General features: G+C 37.2%; 1 long non-coding RNA gene across 2 annotated transcripts; it reads right to left on the reverse strand.

The window, feature by feature from the left end:
* Window positions 1-1,732: 1,732 nt before the first annotated feature.
* LOC136776432 (uncharacterized) lies at window positions 1,733-6,748 on the reverse strand. 2 transcript variants are annotated; one of them, XR_010823071.1, is made up of 3 exons: window positions 6,133-6,748; window positions 3,593-3,734; window positions 1,733-3,511 (listed from the first exon to the last, which is right to left on the reverse strand). It is a non-coding gene; the product is annotated as an uncharacterized lncRNA (long non-coding RNA). The 2 variants fall into 2 exon arrangements; XR_010823070.1 differs by having other exon boundaries at window positions 5,902-6,746.
* Window positions 6,749-7,799: the final 1,051 nt, after the last annotated feature.

A 7,799-nucleotide genomic window follows, 5' to 3' on the forward strand; every position in this document is an offset into this window, starting at 1 on the left:
GCGTGTATTATGCTGCTGGTTGTAGTGGTGACCTCGGTAAATCTTCATCTCCCAGCGTGCTCTTGATAGAGTTACTAAACAGACACGAATGCAGGAAACGATTATTACGAAAAGGTCACGTGTAGCTGAAATAACACTCTTCTACGTGGAATAAGCTTCCTCGACGCGACACTTATCAGAATCTTTCAATAGCAGATTAAGACACGAGCTGTGCGTTAAATACGAAACCATTTCTTTGTCATTCGCATACGCTTAATCATTATTCTATTTTTTGTCCCTATCAAAGAAGTTGCTTATAAAATTCTAAAGGGTTTTTTTTGCTAAGTAGTCTAGACATTGAATCTGTTTAGCATTAATTAATTTCAGCCAAATTCTTGCCATTAGCTCGTTTAATCAGAATACATATTAAATTTGCAGGACTTTAGTTGTAGTTTGAAAGATCATTTAGTAACTTGATCGGCTGGGACTTAACCCAATTGCCTTGACCAACATGCATATCGTTTATTACGCAAGTGTGGCACGCTGGCTACCGGTAGCGAAAGTATTGGTAAAACTTGTAACAAGATGTCACAATAGTAGAAAACGTAAAACTTTGCTCATTTTTTAGCGCGAAATTAAAAAGCCATTAAAAGTAGGAAATGCCAACTTCTATGATTTATACTTCTATTTGCTTTCGACTCTTATTTCTTGTTATGTGCGTGGCGCGTTAAATTAATAATCAAATTTAAAAATAACTACTTGAAATACAATACGAGTTGTTTCGTTTCCAGATGAAGATCATTTTTCACTGGTCGGCGTATTCGCTAATTGTAAGAAGCTCAATTTTTGTAATTTGACAAAATTTAGTAAAATTTCTTATTACCTAAACATGTATATTTGTGTTTTATAAATAAATTGTTTTAAACCCATCAGCCTATTAATTTGTGTGTATCTAATGGTGTGTGTGATATTGATTATGTAAAATGTAATAATTCACAAACCATGCCGTAACCTCAGAAAATACTCGACTACCAAAACGTGTATAGTAAGGTAAATGCTGTCAAGGTTCCTTTTTGACCGTTATGTACGCATTTATTAACATTGCTCCATCTGCGTTACGGAGCTCTATGTTGAAATACTATGCGTGCCCCGTGTACATATAACCTTATTAACCACCCGTATCGTTATCGATCGCGGAAAATTCACATTGGAAAAGAAAGCATGAAAAAAAAAAACTATGCCAACTGTTAACATTTTTTTAACTATTGTTATTTAGGAGCACATCGGTTCCACGGCAGATGTAATATTTTACAAATATTCGTTGTACAATTTTTTTAGACAATTCTCAGTATTTTTGTAACATTTCAAGGACGTTAATGAGAAGCGTATTCTCGAAACTCGTATAAGCTTACTCCATTTAAGAGATCCCTGGAAAAGAGTGGAAAGTGTGCAAGGTCAGAAATTTTGGTCTATATCAAAAACTTGCGAGAGCAAGATTATTTGGATTTGTGTTAAAGAATGTACGAGGCCCCCTTCTCTCTCCGCTTGAATTATTTCTGTATTTATTTAAAGGTGAAATAAATATGACATGAACCAACCTAACCTGTAATTCCATGTGGTATCATAAATGTATGGCATTAATATGGCATTGTGTGTTTTTAAACAGGTCAAGGAGGAATTGGCGAAATCGTAATCGCAATTACTAAACGATAATCTCGGGTATCATCACCAACCTTTTCCAAACGGTAGCGTATAATTACTTCATTATTTCAAATACTTTTGCACAGTCAATTGCCAATTTGCTTGCATTTATAATATACTAATATATTAATTTATTTTAACGATGATTTAATCTTACTTTACTCAGTGTTATATTATATTTCATGTGATTTATTTTGCATCCAATTATCGTCATTAGAATAATTGTAACAAATGTACGATCGGAACAAGGTGCACAGATTACGCTCAAATTAAAAATGTAATGCTTATTTTATAATAAAAATTATGATTTGAATTTTATAGAAATTAAATTTATTTCAACCGTTCTTAATCTTTTTTCTTTTCAATTTTTTTTGGCAAAACAAATAACCAACTTTGAAAGGTTTGCTAAATAGTTGTTGAAACTTTGTAAGTTGCATTAGATCATAGCGAAAGTATGCAGATATCTTTAAATGTTTTGCAATATTATTGTGTGTATGTAATTAAATCCATTGAGAGACGATATTTCCGTTGAGTCTCAAGTATAGATGCATGACCTAACACTAATATTTATAAACGAAAAAGGATCGGGGTGGCATAGCCGAGGGCATAGCCGATTTACGCTTACTTCAATTCTTCCAATTCTGATTGTAAAATAATTTGGTTTTTAGATATTGTATTTACGCATGTGTTTGTTCGCGCGCGCGCACACACACCAGTCTCCCTTTTATTTTTCTGAATTTTGCAAGGCTTAAGAATTTATTTGATCAATTTCGGCTCTTTCGTCGAAAGGCCATGCTCGAGCGTTGGGCGTCCAAATCTAAACGAGTTTTTATGGCTGATTGCATTCTTCCAAGAAAATACTTTATTCAATTGATTCTGGAAGGTACTAAAAAGAAAGTGGCCTGGGGAAGTAAAGAGATAACGTGATCAATAAAAGGAACTTCTTATTTTTGAGTTTACGTTGTAAAGGTGCAAATGTTTTTCAGCAATGGAAACATTTTTAACGTAATAAAAAAACCGTCCTCTTTTACTATTTTTTTTTTGTTATCTTTTTTCTAGATAACAGTATTTCATCTTATTTTGCATTTTAATCGCGTTAATACCTGATAATTCCAAATTTTCATTCCTGAAGTAACATTTAATTCGGTATATCCATATAAATATTCTGTAATATAGTTACGCGAAACTGCATAATACGTGATATAACCCATTACGTATCTGACGTAACGGAAACCGGTTTAGAGAAATTATGAGCCTTTTAACCAAAGCTAGGCTACTGTACAAAAAACTGCTTAATTTCAATTGCTTGTTACAAGGTATTAGAACGGTCAATCAGCGAATATTATCTTCGATTGATTTAGTTTTCTATTTCCAACATATATATAACGATATAACCATAACAACAACAGTATTAAATAAATTCAATTTCAACACAAGCATAGTTTATCATTCGCAAGAGAATTTCATAAAACGGTTGATTCGCCCTTTTGTTGCTAAATTTAGGAGAATGATAAGCATATATAGCTAATAAATGAAAGAGCGTGTAAAGTGGAGTACGAAAAAACGCATCTTATGTCATAGAGTAAAATCACCGTCGACCTTAGAATCAAAAACAGTAGCGAGCTTGAGAACGATCCCTCGGTAATGGGTCTCAGTCAGTCTGATGATTACAGCATTAATTTTCATTGCCCCGAGACCTTGGAGGACAAGTACCTTCCATCGCGTCGCTTGTCTTGTTAACAGTAATCCTTGCTGATGGCTCATGCACAACATTAGGATAGTTTCATGGCTCGATCGATCGGTTATTCATTGCTTCTATCAGGCGTTTCACCTGCAACCAACAACAAACAACACCTGGCATTAATTTACAGAGTTCGCTCTGTTTGGAACAATGATGAAAAACCACACGCACTTGTACTCCCCAGTGACTTTTCTCTTTTCATCCCCTCTCCGTGCAGTATAATTATCGATTGTCCAACTGGCGAAGAAAATTAGAACGTCCTCCGTGATTAAGGTGCTCCGATGAAATATGCTCGAATTATAGAGCGAGATAACTATACAAGTTAAATTAAAGCGAATCAGCTAGAATAATGGGAAAGTTGTAATAAAGTTATCAATAATGCCGCACGAGGGATCGAGTTTGGCGCGTAAAGATTTTTACGGATCAATATAGTTGACGGGAATTAAGGCGGTGCGCGAGCGAGGAGGAGGATAATGCCCGAGGTTTCGCAATTACGCGTCTCTTACTGACATTTGACGAATCCGGCATAAAAACGCTCGTGTGGCGCGCGTCTAGTGTGTAAATAATCGTTTAATAAATGTCACGTTCGTACGCGGCCGAACGTTGAAACTCGACGTTTATTTTTGTTGAATTTCATCACTTGGAAGAGCGAGCAGCGAAGAAAGGATCGTTGTTGCCGGTAGTGCTCGATCAGGAAGAGAGGCCCGAAGACGCAACAATTTTATTCTTCGACGCGGAAATATCCACGCCATTCCGGCTTTTTGCTGTGCAGCCACTTTCGTTGGATCGATCAATGAATCAGCTACAAAGTCAAATCTTGCCAATTAACGCGATCTCTTTACGACCTGGATTACACAAACACGGATCATTATGGCTCGCAACATTTGACATTAGCATGGCGCAATCATTCGGCCAATCTAAACAAGCTATTACAGTTTCACGCTGCATACCTCATACATGTAGATTTAGCATTATTCACGTTATGTGATTATGTTCATTAAACTTCCGGTCCTCTGCTTTTGAATTTTTTATCGCGTGGATCGATAAGCCTATATCCATTTACGCTGCCAATCATCCTCCCACGTATAATAACCATATCTAAAGTTCTTCCTGTCTACCGCGAACGTTTCTTTTAAAACTTATCGGTAACCTCTGATAAATATATTTCATTCGTTTCAACTATTTTTATATTTGCTTTACGCAATTTCCCGAACTATCGTCCTACCAGTTAATTGCTGCACTGCGTCATCAGGTCAATATATATATGACGGTTTAACTTGATAACTGATTGGCTGAGCTATAAGTTAACGGTGCAAACGGGGGTCATGAACTTTCCGCATCGGCACATGCACTTCAACGCTTCTAAGCATGACGTTTCTTTTCGAACAACATTCCTTTATCTACGTTACATCGCACATTTCATATTCGATAAATTGTTCATTGTTAATTCTTCCACTCAAAAGTGGAATATAGACAAAAGCAGTAATGTACAATCACGCATAAAAATCATGAACGATTTCCATGAACGATAATGGTTTGATAAGCGTTCATTCGGTATATCCCCGCATGCACTCGCCACTTTAAGTTCGATGAATAATAATAACGGCATCGCACAATTTTCAGTGTATCCGTGTTGCGCGTTACTTGCTTTACGTGGAACTTCATAGGCAAATAATCTGGATAATATTGGATTAAGGACAGTATCAACACGAGTATACATTGCCACGCGTCTACGAATCTTTAGTTTGTTCTATGCAACGGTGAATGTTTATCATATAGGCACGGCGAGCATACGACGACATTAAATACGTACAGCACAACCCGATTGTTAATTAGTCTCCGATAATCCAAAGTGTCATAATTGCGCATTAAACGCGAATCAGAATTAAATATATAATGACCGATAGAATTAGCAAAGTCACTGAAATTCACCGCGCGAAAGAGAAGTGTATCATAAATCTTGTAAATTAATTTACAAATTATTGCCAGGCGATAATAAAGTGTCATATGCCATCGAGTTATATTTTATGTGGATGTTTGGGGTAACATCTGCTGCGATAGACTTTGTTTATAGTTTGTGTGCGAGGAGCAGCATTGATTAGCGTGAAAAAAAAAGGAAAATAAAGGCGAAGAGGACGCGGAACAATGAAAACGAAGTGCTAAGGTGGCGTACGGCGTATGGGAGTGAAGAGTAGGATCAGCGTAGAGGGGGTCTATGGAGTGGTTGGGGGGTTGGGGGGGGGGGTGAAAGAAAGTTTCAGTTATGCGAATGGTGGAGGCGCTCGAAGCGCGTAGCACGGGCACCCGTGATTCAATCGGGTCCCGTGCGGAGCTTCGTTCTGCACTGCTCTACTCTACTTTGCTCTCGCTCTGCTCTGTGCCGTTCCGTTCCGTTCTGCCCAGTACCGAAATTCATCAGTCGACGGTGTCAGCTCTCGCTTCGTGCAACGGCTCGCCCGCTCTCTTACGTTATCTCTTACCTCGACGATTGCAACGCTTCTTCTCTCTCGACTCCCTCGTCTCAAAACTTGTCATGGACGTCACGTGGCTTAAAATCTCTCCACGATAGAAAGCGCCGCGAAACTGACACTTGTCTACGACGACACAAAACTTTTTCCTTTTTTCTATATACACGCTCTCTTCTCTCTCGCGTCTCACCGCTTCTCGTTGCAAACAATCCGTGCGCTCATCTTTCAATAAGTTTTCATTACCGTAATGCTAGTGTGAATCATCCGAGGAAACGCGAATCTAACGACGGCCTGTCAAAGTACACGTGGTTTTAACGTATACAGCATGTAACTGTGCTCGTTCGAGTGTTGGGTGAGGAAAAAACACTGAGAATGTTTCCATGTTCATCGGACACCTAGTGGGACCGTGAAAAACTATCGAGAAGGACAAAACAGCATTACGATTAACGGCTTGAACGGTGATAAGAGCTTTTCTTTGTTGGCTGCTAAGATTCAACTACTTGTTGTGAATGTTCGAGTCAATAAAGTGATAACGCGATGATTCTTTTAAAGGACAGTCTTATCTTTCGCCGAGTGAGATGTTATTGTTGATCTAAAAAATAATAGGGATTTCAATTGTGTTTAATTGGCCGGTGTGAACGTACTTTGTTAAAGAAATTGTGAAATTACCATTGTAAAATGCTACCGTTACTTATTATGTCGTTACCAAGCAGATTTCTTAGTGCTATGACAAAAAGAAAATATTGAAGTTTGATCTTGGAAGGGAATACTGACTACTATATTGTCGGAGAAGCACCTGCTGTTCGTAGTAATTGCAGTCAGGATAAACCAGCTGCCAGTTTTTGGCCGGTGGTGGCTGCTTCGATCTCTTGGTGAGTACGTGATTCCCCTTTCCATTCCTTCCAAGTACTCGATTTCGCCATTCCATACTACGATGCAGCGTCACACAACTCGGATATATATAATGTTTGGAATCAATTACCTGCTCGTAATAAAAGCCAACGGCGGTTTCTACCTGGAAAATTTTCTATTCCGCGTTATAAATGTACGCCGTACAATGATATATTTGCTAATATATTCTGCCCACAATACGGAGCTCCATTAACCAAAACGTATTTTTCATTGTTTTTATCTTAGTAGAAAGCAATGGAAAGTTTAATAATTATCGATAAAAAAATTATCTAAATATAAATCTTTTTAACGATATGTCTTATAATACTTAACTATATTATAATAAACATGAAACTCGCGGACAGATTACATGCAAAAAATTAATTTTGTGGGCATAAACGTTTTTTTTTTGTTGGAAGTTAAGTAACCTCGTGGAAAAGTTGCAATTAATTAATTCGTTCATTACGAATCATTGCTAATTTAACGTCATTATGTATTTAGTCTATATTTTTTGGTTTACAGTCGATGCGAAAGCTTTGAAAACTTTGATTTGTTTTTGTCTTCGCAGCACTTTGTCTCTTGTGTCGAATGTTTTATAATTATACGTTGCTCTGCAAGCAGTCAGCAGTATACACTCTATATATCTATTTCTTTAACGTAATTGCGCGTATCAGGCCCGCAACTTATTCCTACTACATTCAGTAATTGTTCAAATTTCTTGCAAAACCTTCATTAATTATGCAAGAAGCAATATTTTCGTCAATTATAATAAATACAGCTATTGTATTAAAAAATATGACTTAATTTCCACATCAGCTGATTACAATTTTCCACGTTGTTTTGATCGAAACCTAGAACACACCTTCGTGGTAGATTATCACCAGCAAGGTACCACCAAAAAATGGCTTGATAGGGATCAAACACTTGAAGGTAAGGGGGGAGTAATCATGGGTATATACAAATTAATCTCACCAATTGTTTTGGCTCACTGGTACGAGTACTACGAATCCTCGCCAAAC

The sequence above is a fragment of the Prorops nasuta genome, unplaced genomic scaffold, assembly GCF_024137725.1.
Source record: "Prorops nasuta isolate Cenicafe-Biocafe unplaced genomic scaffold, Cenicafe_Pnas_1.2 PNAS00009, whole genome shotgun sequence".
NCBI lineage: Eukaryota > Metazoa > Arthropoda > Insecta > Hymenoptera > Bethylidae > Prorops > Prorops nasuta.